This window comes from Trachypithecus francoisi, unplaced genomic scaffold (assembly GCF_009764315.1).
Source record: "Trachypithecus francoisi isolate TF-2019V2 unplaced genomic scaffold, Tfra_2.0 Lachesis_group13, whole genome shotgun sequence".
NCBI lineage: Eukaryota > Metazoa > Chordata > Mammalia > Primates > Cercopithecidae > Trachypithecus > Trachypithecus francoisi.
Genome location: NW_022681458.1, coordinates 57,753,860 through 57,766,863, shown reverse-complemented (window position 1 = coordinate 57,766,863; position 13,004 = coordinate 57,753,860). Strand labels below are relative to the sequence as shown.

Here is a 13,004-nt window from a genome sequence, read left to right as displayed (position 1 = left end):
GTAAATATCTGTTAAGTCCATTTATTCTAGGGTATGGTTTAAGCCTATTATTTCTTTGTTGATTTTCTTTCTTGATGACCTGTCTAGTGCTGTCAGTGGAATATTGAAGTCCTTGCTATGATTGTGTTGCTAGACATGAGTCTCAGGTCTAGTAGTAACTGTTTTATAAATATGGGAGCTCCACTGTTAGATGCATATATATTTAGAATTGTGATATTTTCCTATTTGACTAGTCCTTTTATCATTATATAATGTCATTCTGTCTGTTTTAACATTGCTATTGCTTTAAAGTTTGTTTTGTCTTATATAAGAAGAGCTAATCCTGCTCATGTTTGGTGTCCATTTGCAAGGAATATCTTTTTCCACCCCTTTACCTTAAGTTTATGTGAGTCCTTAGGTATCAGGTGAGTCTCTTGAAGATGGTAGATAATTTGTTGGTGAATTCTTATCCAGTCTGCCATTCCATTTCTTTTAAGTGGAGTATTTGGGCCATTTACATTCACTGTTAGTACTGAGATATGAGGTACTCTTCTATTCATCTTGCTATTTGTTGTCTGAATTCCTTTTTTTTTTTCATTGTTTTGTTGTTTAATAGGTCCTGTGAGACTTATGCTTTAAGGAGATTCTATTTTTGTATATTTTTGATAGAGACAGGAGACAGCCAAATGCCACCCAGGCCATTGTGAACAGGGAGTTTGCCTAAACATGGCCACGGTGAAAAATTCCATCCTTTAACATACGCACAGTAAGGAAAATAAATTAATGTGGAGTGACTCAGACTAAGGGCCTGCCTGGGCATGGGGAGAATGGGGTGGAGCCACCGGGAATTTGTGTTTTATTCACGAGGGGATCCTGGCCTCTTCAGCTCCTGTGTGGTGGCCTGGTATTCAATATGTGAGGTGGGAGCCTGTTGGCAGGAGCCCCCCCACCGCCCCGCCTTTTTTTTTTTTTATCTCTGAGAGCTTTCTTTTAATGAATTCCACTCTTCTCACCTTTCAATGTGTCAATATATCTAATTTTTCCTGGTCTTGAGACTAGAATATGGATTTTAACTGAACTAAGGAGTAGAAAAATCCTTCAATATTTTGAGGATTTGTTTCAACATTTAGAGCTACTTTTAGCAGCTCTTGTAGTGCTGGCTTGATAATGGGAAATTCTCTCAGCATTTGTTTGTCTGAAAAAGACTCTTTCCTTCATTTATGAAGCTTAGTTTCACTGGATACAAAATTTTTGGCTGATAATTTTTTTGTTTAAGGAGGCTAAAGATAGGACGCCAATCTCTTCTAGCTTGTAAGGCTTCTTCTGACAAATCTGCTGTTAATCTGATAGGCTTTCCTTTATAGGTTACCTGGTACTTCTATCTCACAGCTCTTAAGATTCTTTCCTTCATCTTGACTTTACTTAACCTGATGACTATGTGCCTAGGTGATTATCTTATCTTTTTGCAATGAATTTCCAAGGTGTTCTTGGAGCTTCTTGTATTTGGATGTCTAGATCTCTAGCAAGGCTGGGGAAATTTTCCTTGATTATTCCCTCAAATATGCTTTCCAGACTTTTAGATTTCTCTTCTTCCTTGGGAACACCAATTATTCTTAGGTTTGGTCATTTAATGTAATTCCAAACTTTTTGGAGGCTTTGTTTATTTTTTTTTTTAATTATTTTTTCTGTGTCTTTGTTGGATTTGGTTAATTGAAAAGGCTTGTCTTTGAGCTCTGAAGTTCTTTCTTCTACTTGTTTGGTTCTATCACTGAGACTTTTCAGCGAATTTTGCAATTCTCTATTCATTTCCAGAAGCTGTGATTATTTTTTATTTATGCTATTTATTTCGCTGGAGGTTTTTCCATTTGTATCCTGTATGTTTTTTGTTAATTTCTTTAAGTGGGACTTTACCTTTCTCTGATGTCATCTTGTACTACTTAATAGTCAATTTTCAGAATTCTTTTTCTGGAAATTAAGAGATTTCTTCTTGGTTTGGATCCATTGCTGGTGAACTAGTGTGACCTTTTGGGGGTGTTAAACAAACCTGTTTCATCATATTACCAAAATTGCTTTTCTGGTCCCTTCTCATTTGGGTAGACTATGTCAGAGGGAAGCTCTGGGACTCAAGGGCTGCTGATCAGATTCTTTTGACTCACAGGGTACTCCCTTGTTGTGGTTCTTGCTTCTATCCCCAGGTATGAGGCTTCCAGAGAGACAAACTGCAGTGGTTATTATTTCTCTTCTGGATCTAGGCACCCAGCGGAGATGCCAGGCTCTGGGTTGGCACTGGAGAGTGTCTGCAAGGAGTCCTGTTTAAAGCTGATTGCTTTAAGTGTGGCATGCCCCTCCTTGCCACACGACACACTGACTCCCCTTGCTTTCTGCCATTAAGTTGAGCAGATACCAGAGCAGTAGTATACTTCTTGTTTTTTGTTTGTTTGTTTGTTTGTTTGTTTGTTTTGGAGATGGAATCAGGATCTGTCATCCAGGCTGGAGTGCAGTGTCCTGATCTCAGCTCACTGCAACCTCTGCCTCCCGGGTTCAAGCAATTTTCCTGCTTCAGCCTCCCGAGTAGGTGGGACTACAGGTGCGCACCACCACACCCAGCTAATTTTTCCATTTTCAGTAGATACAGGGTTTCGCCATGTTGGCCAGGCTGGTCTTGAACTCCTGGCCTCAGGTGATGCACCCACCTTGGTCTCCCAAAGTGCTGGGATTACAGGCATGAGCCACCATGCCCAGCCACCTGCTTCTTGTAAGGCCTGCAGAACCATGAGCCAAATAAATTTCTTTTCTTTATAAGTTATCTAGTCTCAGTTATTCCTTTATAGCAACACAAAATGGACTAACACAGATAGATAGATAGATAGATAGATAGATAGATAGATAGATAGATACAAAGCTCTCTCTCTTTGTATATATGTGTGTGTATATATATATGTAGTTATATATACATATGTTAGATACATTCGTGTGTCTATATTTATAAATAACACCTTTTGCTAAATGTTTTTATTTTATCTTTCTCCAGCTCACTTAAATGAGTTCACAGAGTTGCTTGAACACAAACTTTAGAGGCGAGAGAAATCCTGATTCTTATTTCTCATATTCAGTTGGTGATAAAAACCTATCATTTCAACCTCTCACATACCTCCCATTATTCAGGGTACTTACAAGTGCCTCCATACAGATATTCATCTCTTCAGTAAAATTTAACTCTTCTTACTGTATTTAAAGCACAGATCTGATTCAGTTTTTTTCCCCATTAAATTCTTACCCTTTTCCAGGCTTATAAGATATTTAACCATTTAATCCTAACCTGACATCGCAAATTTATTGTCATTGCTTTTCCTCCAGTTGTGATCTCTACCAAAGTATATGCTTAACCTAACTAAACCCTATCATTTTCTCTTTACCATTTCTTCCATGTGGATTCCCCTGTCTTTACTTGGCCTCTTGGAAAATCCCTACTCATGTTAAAACACAAGATTTATGAAATCCTCCTAATTTCCTAACATTCTATTAAGTGCTTTATATAAAATTTCTTATTTAGTCTTCAAAACTACCTTATGGCAAAAACACTTTTGCATTTCCATTATACAGAGGAGGGAACTACAGACTAATGTGGATAAAAACTTTGCTCATGGGCATACCATTATCATGTAGTAAAGTTTGTATTTGAACTCATACTTATTTATTTATTTATTTATTTATTTATTATACTTTAAGTTCTAGGGTACATGTGCATAACGTGCAGGTTTGTTACATATGTATACTTATGCCATGTTGGTGTGCTGCACCCATCAACTCGTCAGCACCCATCAATTCATCATTTATATCAGGTATAACTCCCCAATGCAATCCCTCCCTCCTCCCCTCTTCCCATGATAGGCCCCAGTGTGTGATGTTCCCCTTCCCGAGTCCAGGTGATCTCATTGTTCAGTTCCCACCTATGAGTGAGAACATGCGGTGTTTGGTTTTCTCTTCTTGTGATAGTTTGCTAAGAATGATGGTTTCCAGCTGCATCCATGTCCCTACAAAGGACATGAACTCATCCTTTTTTATGGCTGCATAGTATTCCATGGTGTATATGTGCCACATTTTCTTAATCCAGTCTGTCACAGATGGACATTTGGGTTGATTCCAAGTCTTTGCTATTGTGAATAGTGCCACAATAAACATACGTGTGCATGTGTCTTTGTAGTAGAATAATTTATAATCCTTTGAGTATATACCCAGTAGTGGGATGGCTGGGTCATATGGTACATCTAGTTCTAGATCCTTGAGGAATTGCCATACTGTTTTCCATAATGGTTGAACTAGTTTACAATCCCACCAACAGTGTAAAAGTGTTCCTATTTCTCCACATCCTCTCCAACACCTGTTGTTTCCTGACTTCTTAATGATTGGCATTCTAACTGGTGTGAGATGGTATCTCATTGTGGTTTTGATTTGCATTTCTCTGATGGCCAGTGATGATGAGCATTTTTTCATGTGTCTGTTGGCTGTATGGATGTCTTCTTTTGAGAAATGTCTGTTCATATCATCTTTGACAAACCTGAGAGAAACAAGAATTGGGGAAAGGATTCCCTATTTAATAAATGGTGCTGGGAAAATTGGCTAGCCATAAGTAGAAAGCTGAAACTGGATCCTTTCCTTACCCCTTATATGAAGATTAATTCAAGATGGATTAGAGACTTAAATGTTAGACCTAATACCATAAAAACCCTAGAAGAAAATCTAGGTAGTACCATTCAGGACATAGGCATGGGCAAGGACTTCATGTCTAAAACACCAAAAGCAACGGCAGCAAAAGCAAAAATTGACAATGGGATCTAATTAAACTAAAGAGCTTTTGCACAGCAAAAGAAACTACCATCAGAGTGAACAGGCAACCTACAGAATGGGAGAAAATTTTTGCAACCTACTCATCTGACAAAGGGCTAATATCCAGAATCTACAAAGAACTCAAACAAATATACATGAACTCATACTTTTTACTATAAGCTATATTAGTCACTTCCAGTGCCAACTCAAACAGCTTTTCCTCTGTAAATTAATTTGTATTTGCCCTCTTCTCTTGCCATAATAATTATTATATCTCCTTAGCCACAGAACATACTTCTAAGCTTCTACTGTAGAATTTGTATATTTACATGTAATTGCTGTGTCTAGTAATTAAAATTGAGTATCTTGATAGCAGCCATTGTATCTTATTTGTATTTAAATCCAACAATAGTGCATGGCAGATAGTAAGTTTTGTTGAATGAAAACTAAACAAAGAGATGACCCAAAATAAAAGAAAGTATAATATTTTGGTGACTAACATAAGACGGTTATCATGTGTTTATTTTCTAGTTTGAAAACAATGGTAAAATACAAAAGAAAAATATTATTTATTTTCATTTAAAAGATTTTATATGAACTGTATGAATCCTCTTATCCCTTTTTTCCAACATTCTAAACCCCATCTCTGAAACCTACCTAAAAATAAAATTCACGTAAAATGAAGAATAGGAAATAGTGCCTTAAAAATTTCTAGCATTGATTTATATTAGTCTTTTGAATTACTTTTAAAGTGTTCAGTTAAACCACTGTTTTGGAATTTTTTTAGCATATGAATTTTCTTGACAAACCATGTTGTGACATTTATAAAAAAAATTATACCAGAAATTCAGAGTTGCAGTGTCAAAAGTTGTCTTAAAACATCCATGAGTAGGTAGACAACCAATTACATTCTTGTAGTTTTCATCTACTGACCATTGTACATTATTATTTGGGGAAAGGATTATCCATGACATAGAAATATCACTCTTTTCAGTAACTCTTCTCAAAGCCTGAGACATTTTCAGACTCTAATCACCTGGAAAGTGAAACACCAATTTTTCTCTAAGTTGACAGGAAAATAACTTCTGTAACAGGTGCAAGGATCAATACAGAAGTTATATAGTACACAAAGTTTACCTCTTTTTACCTCAAAAACTTCACTGTGGCCTCTGTGCTACTGGATAGTAAAAACTAAACTAAATAAACTAAAAAGCAAAGAAACCAGTGTTGTAGGTGGGCCGGTTCAGGTTCTTGACTTTGCCACTCAATGTTGTGCACATGTACCCTAGAACTTAAAGTATAATTATAATAATAAAAAAAGAATGTGTGAGTCCAAAGTAAAAGTAAGCAAAGAAGTTTATTGCAAAGCAGAAGTAACACTCTGAGAGGCAGAGCATCTTATATGTCTGTAAAGATTCTAAAACACAACTTCTAATATCTGGCTTCCATCAAATTATCACAAAATACATATTCTGTGTCTTCTTCCTGAACCTAATGAATCAGATTAAAAAAGGTACCCAGATATTATATGTAGTTTTATTCCAACTCAGTATTTCAAACACTTATGCATGAATGCTCTTATGCTTTACTGTAACCCATTTAGGATGGAAAACAAATGAGAAATCAAAAGAATTGTTACACTACCAGCCAAGTACATTGTACTTCCTACTATGAAGATTACCTTGATATATTGAAAGAAATAAGAATTAAGCCTACTTAATGATTTTAAATTATCAGTCACAAAAATGACGTTTATCCTATTCTCCATCTATGACAGGGACTGTCACTATTTGTGCTCAACCTGTTTCATCAACTCCTATCTGAACTAATTAAAGGAACGGGCTAAGTGGGCATTTGTCTGGAGTAGTCAAACATCACTCAATTGTAAAGAAAGGGAGAAAATTGATGAGACCTCCTCTCAGAAGAGTTCTGGGTATGTTTGTTAGTAATCATTTGATAAACTGCTTGCTGGTTATATGGGGCAGCAGTGAAGAGAAGTGGACTGATGACACAGAACACCTAAGGGTAAAGGACAGATTTTTGTATGCTTACTTGATAACCATCCCTCTGACACATCTCAAACAGGCATAGTCTACTATTGATCTGGAATAATAGTTTGATATGCAATTTTTAATTAATCTTAGCTCTTCCTATATTGAAATTTAGAATAATTAAGAAAAAGTCTATGGAATACTACTTTATACTATTCAGAGGGTAAATATTTCAAATAGCTAAAGTTTTTTAAATGATAATCATTCATGAATCGTGTGTGCTTATTTTCTTTAACCAAATTTATATTGTATATATAAAATAATTTGTGTCATTTTGTTGAGGGTATTAAAATTGTTCGAGAAGACAACTTTTCCAAAAATCTGTAAGCATAATGAACCCTTAAAATTAACAATACAAGCTACTTACAAATAATTTCTATCCATTCATTAGGGTAAGCTATTTCAAACTTATGTTGGGAAGCATTTCTACAGCCCATATTTAAGCTAATCTTCATATCTGAAGGTTAAAAAACTTAAGATGTAAAGAATCTTGCAAATATGTACTGAATAGCTTGCTATTTTTAATGTCCAAATATCAACTTTTTATCTTCATATTTTCCAATATGAAATGCTTATTTTTAATTTTTAATATAAGTACTAATGTGATATGTTTAGGTTATATTTTGTGATTCATTTTACATATATATATTTTTAATTTCACTATTTTGCTGAAGTTAAGAAAACTCATGGTACCAAGATGAATAATACACCCAGCCTCGTCTTGGTATTGTTTCAGAAAGAAATCAGATGGTTTGTGATTATTTCTTGCTATGATGTTTGCTTGCAATATATCATTACTCACTACTGTGATATTGGAGGACAACATCTTGATGTCAATAAACTTGTCTATGTTTCTGCAAATCAGACTAGTTCTCTCTTACCCCAGGACCCCAAGGATCCTATAACTAGTAAGCAGATATTTTTAAATATATTAATGTTGAATTGTTCAAAATGTTATTGATTATTCTACTTCTTTGTGGTTGCTGCTTGCGTAAAATTATAGCCAAATTAACTGAAATAAATATTGAACATTCTTGCCAAATATTTTTTAAACATTGTTTTATTAATATCCAAATTTATTAGATCGGTAAAAAGATAGTTACTACTCTTTGTCCTTAAATATCCCTTTTTTATATAATATGTGAATTACTGCCTCAGGAATATAATATTCTAGCCTGCACTATTCTGTACCTTTCAGGATATTGAACACAATGACACTGACTTTTATGCTCATTTAAAGTATTGACTATTTTATTAGAGAAAATGACACAGCATTTCTTTACAGACACTTAGTTTTTGTTTGCTGATTTCATTCTTATCCTATTTGATCAGAGAGTCATGATCTTTCCTGACATCACATTTTATATTCATAGAGAATTATTTTTTACAGTGTCATCACTGAAATTTTTAAAATGGACTTTACAGTTAGGTGTAAACACAATCTAGTTCCCCATAGTCACTGTGAAGGTTTTATTTAACTATTTAACTGAATACACTTTTTGTAAAATTTTATTCACCTTCTCTTGAATTTGGATTGTGTAAGTTTTACGTTTCAGATATCTTCTATGAAAATAAAAGTAATTTTACATAATATGGCAACAAATGACTTCGACAAAGGGCCGTGGTTCATAATATATTTTTACTAAAAGTTAGAAAACAGCAGAGGGTAGTTGGGAAAATGAAAAAGGAGCAGCTTTCTACTGAATACCAGATAACTTTCAAAAAATGTATTGGTCTTTATTCTTTTTAGAGAAACTTGTACAAACTACGAAGCCCCAAGTTCAAAAACTGTGATTATCTTCCTTAGCCTTGCTTTGTCCTTCAAGGCCTTTCTTTTATATTTCCCCTTATTTAAGTTCTTCTCTTGGCTCTACAGTTAATAGGATAAAAATGGAAACCTCTCTCCCCTTATTATTGATCCAAATACAAACCTTCTTCTTCTACATTATGTAAATGGGAACATTTGTTTCATCACCCCAAATACATGTTTTTATGACTTGCAAACTAAGAAGACATCTACCATAAATAGCAATACATTTACAACTACAAAGACTTGATAATTGATTGGATATAGAATTAGAGAAAGGAAGCATTAAGAATAATTTTTAGATTTCTGGAACTGAGCACCTTGGAGTTCTTTATTGAAATAGGCAGTATAACCAAAAGCAATTTGGGGGAGAAGATGATGAAATCAGTTTGAATGCATCAATTTTTGAAGTATTGAATGGATTACTGTAGGGCTGGGATTTTACCTGGCTGGGGCTGCAGATGATAATGGGGCAAAGAATTTAAGAGTATTGGCAAAATAATAGTTGGTTGGAGCAAAGGATTTGAGAGTATTGGCAAAAGAATAGTTGGTTGAAGCAATGTGACACAAGGTCTGAGCTATTTAGGAAAGCAAGTGAAAACTAAATGGAATTAATAGGAAAATGTAAATAGGTAAAGGAACTAAAGATTTCAGTATGCTTAAAGAACAAATAGATAATGTGAGAGTTGGAAGAATGAATGCTAGTTTCAGGATTTCATAAATACTTCTGGGAGATGAATAAATACTTTCAGTCATGGAGGTGACTGAAAATATAACCGACGATGTTAGTGTTACAAAAGTAAGCAGAGTAAATAGCTGAAAATCTGGAAATGTCATTTTGCATTATCAAAGGACACCAGAATGATGACAAGATTTAAGTTAGAAAAGAAGTATTTGAATAATGAGAAGCCATGCAATTGACAGATGAAAATGATAATAAGAGAAATATCTCATTTATTAGATTAAGCTTAATTTCAAAGTAGGTTTTATCTAGTATTGTTGGAGCATCAGTAATCTGGAAGTTGCACTGAGTATTCAGGGACATGCTAAGATCACTTCAAGCCCCAAATTAATGGAGTATAGAAGAAGGAGTGGAGTCCAATTTAGAGGGTGGATAGGAAAGCAATCCCTCAGGAAAAAAGCTAGAATTCTTTTTTGAGAAGAAGAAACAGTATATGCATAAACTAGTGGTCTACACAATGTATTTTTGAAGATAGTAGTATCAGAGGACAAAGAAGAAAAGTGGGGAAGGAGGCAGACAGTGGAAATCTGGCTTAGATACAAGAAATCACAGGCCATATATAGATGAATGCATGGGGAGATGGACATATCAGCGGGCAGGGGAATTACTTTAGGAAAATGGCCAAGGATGGTGTTGACATGTTGTTTGCTGTAGTGATCTGGCTTTACAAGTAAGTACTTCATCATTCTCTAAAGAGATGGGATAAATTTTACCTGTGTCGAGAAAATGTCCCTCACCCTGGTAGCAATAATGGGGCTATTTTACAGGATCCTCACCATATTTAGCATATAGCACATACCTAGGAAATTTTGATTATATTCATTAAATCATTATGAATATTTATTAAATACTTCTATTACAGACACCATTGTAGAGATTACAGTTACAATAATTAGCAAGGCAAACAAGGTCCTGGATCCCAAGGAGCTAAGCCTATGGAGCACATACTGATGTGAAAGTGCCCCTCTCTCTGGCAGGAAGTTGGAAATGAACAGTTGGCCAAAGTCCTTGAGTAACAAGAGACTTGAGTTTCTTGAGAAAAACTCCCTAGGCCCACTGAGGAGGAAGGATTAGCTAAACATTTTCTCATATGTTTAAAAGAAATTGGGCCAGGCGCGGTGGCTCACACCTGTAATCCCAGCACTTTGGGAGGCCAAGATGGGCAGATCACGAGGTCAAGGGATCAAGATCATCCTGGCTAACATGGTGAAACCCTGTCTCTACTAAAAATACAAAAATTAGCGTGGTGTGGTGGCACACACCTATAGTCCCAGCTACTTGGGAGGCTGAGGCAGGAGAATTGCTTGAGCCCGGGAGACGGAGCTTGCAATGAGCTGAGATCACGCCATTGCGCTCCAGCCTAGGTGACAGGGCGAAACTCCATCTCAAAAAAAAAAAAAGAAAGAAAGAAAGAAAGAAAGAAAGAAAGAAATTGACTACTTTCAGAGAATGATAATTCTGCTTAATTTTTTAAAAAGTGTATACAATGCATTAATGCCATGGATATAAGGCTAATTGTTTATGGTTCCTATAGCAGTCTGAATTTTAATAAGGGGTGGGAACAGAATTCTTTTTTCTTTGTTTTGGAAGCTGCAAGAACTTGACTCTATAATGTAGAGACATTGTTAATAGCAGGCGGTGGAAAAGTTAAAGGTCTACATCTCTTTACACTGTTACTTGGGCAAGCATATCGAGTCTTGTGCGAGATATTCCAGTGAATCTTAAATATGAGATAGAACATATGCTAATGTTTTCATTTGTAGGTATTTAGACACTTGTATGGCTTAATTAATATTTTTCTTCCATATTTGTTTTCTTACATTGACGCTCATAAAATTTTTGAATAGAATGATAAGAAACATTTTTTTCCATGTCATTTTCATGCCATTCATTTAATATTTTTTTCATGATAACTGATTGGAAGTTTTCTGGGTAAAAATTATTTATTTATTTAATAGGTAACAAAATATTTTATTAAAGAAAGTACTGGTTGGTTATTTTAATACTTTGTTTTGAAGATAATCAAGTCAGCTTTATCTTTCCATTCTACCCCCACTTTTTCTTATACTCTTTTCTCCCTTTTTCTTAATCTATACCTGTGTATATGAGGAGTAGGCAGAGAAGGGGCAGAAAATGTATTGCCACCCTCCCATCTTATGGCATATTGTCAGACTTTTTTGTGAAATTTCTCCAGCATTGAGAAGTATTCGATCTCTACTTGAAAATCAAGGTGCAATTTGAAGTAGTCAAAATGTGAATAATGACTTATATTACTACACAGAGTTTTTATTCTTTCTAAAGTGGTGAATCTCATATTCCTGTTGTCTTCTGCTATAGATGATACATTAGAGGGATATGAAAAATTTCCAAGGGAAAAAGTATTTTTTTCTAAGAAACCCAGAATACACTCAATTTCACTTTTATTATATTACATTGTTGCATGTTTTATTAATTGAATAATAAAATTATTAAATATCTGTATGCATGGATATCTATATGTAAGAAGATGAAGAGATTATGTGAACATTCCTAAATTATCTGATATACCTGTATTCCTGATTTCTTATTAAAACGCAGTTTCATAAAATGGTCATTTATTTTCACCTAAGTACTCACGTTAAAGAAATAGCTCCATGCTCTTCAAAAGACAATGTGCTGCTTTCCGGACCTGGCCGAGCAGGAGGCGCCATCATGGGAGTTGACATCTGTCACAACAAGGACCGAAAGGTTCGACGCAAGGAGCCCAAGAGCCAGGATATCTACCTGAGGCTGTTGGTCAAGTTGTACAGGTTTCTGGCCAGAAGAACCAATTCCACATTCAACCAGGTTGTGCTGAAGAGGTTGTTTATGAGTCGCACCAACCGGCCGCCTCTGTCCCTTCCGGGATGATCTGGAAGATGAAGCTTCCTGGCTGGGAAAGCAAAACGGCCGTGGTTGTGGGGACCATAACGGATGACGTGCGGGTTCAGGAGGTGCCCAAATTTAAGGTATGTGCACTGCGCCTGACCAGCCGGGGCCCGCAGCCGCATCCTCAGGGCAGGGGGCAAGATCCTCACTTTCGACCAGCTGGCCCTGGACTCCCCCAAGGGCTGTGGCACTGTCCTGCTCTCCGGTCCTCGCAAGGGCCTAGAGGTGTACCGGCATTTCGGCAAGGACCCAGGAACCCCACACAGCCACACCAAACCGTACGTCCGCTCCAAGGGCCGGAAGTTCGAGCATGCCAGAGGCCGACGGGCCAGCCGAGGCTACAAAAACTAACCCTGGATCCTACCCTCTTATTAAAAAGATTTTGAATGCTGACAAAAAAACAAAACAAAACAAAACAAAACAAAAAAAAACTATGTGCTTATCATCAGTATAGTGGCACTGGCTTTATTATTTTCTAATGTTTTTTTGAAATTAATAAAGCTAAATTAATTTCAAAAATTTTAAATTTTAATCCTGACAAAACAAAAATTCAAAAACTTTAGCAACCACTTAGAAAAGCCAGGATAATAGACTTAAATATTATATTTTTAAGTGTTATTACTTAGGGTATTTGGGTGGAAATATTTCTTCTAACCTTAAAAATGCTAAATTCCCTCTGTTTCCAAACTGA

At 35.7% G+C, this 13,004-nt stretch overlaps 1 pseudogene across 1 annotated transcript; it reads left to right on the top strand.

The window, feature by feature from the left end:
* The first annotated feature begins 12,026 nt into the window (after positions 1-12,026).
* On the top strand, positions 12,027-12,714 carry LOC117095360 (annotated as a pseudogene). Its single transcript, XR_004441939.1, has one exon. The product of XR_004441939.1 is annotated as a 60S ribosomal protein L18-like (transcript).
* Positions 12,715-13,004: the final 290 nt, after the last annotated feature.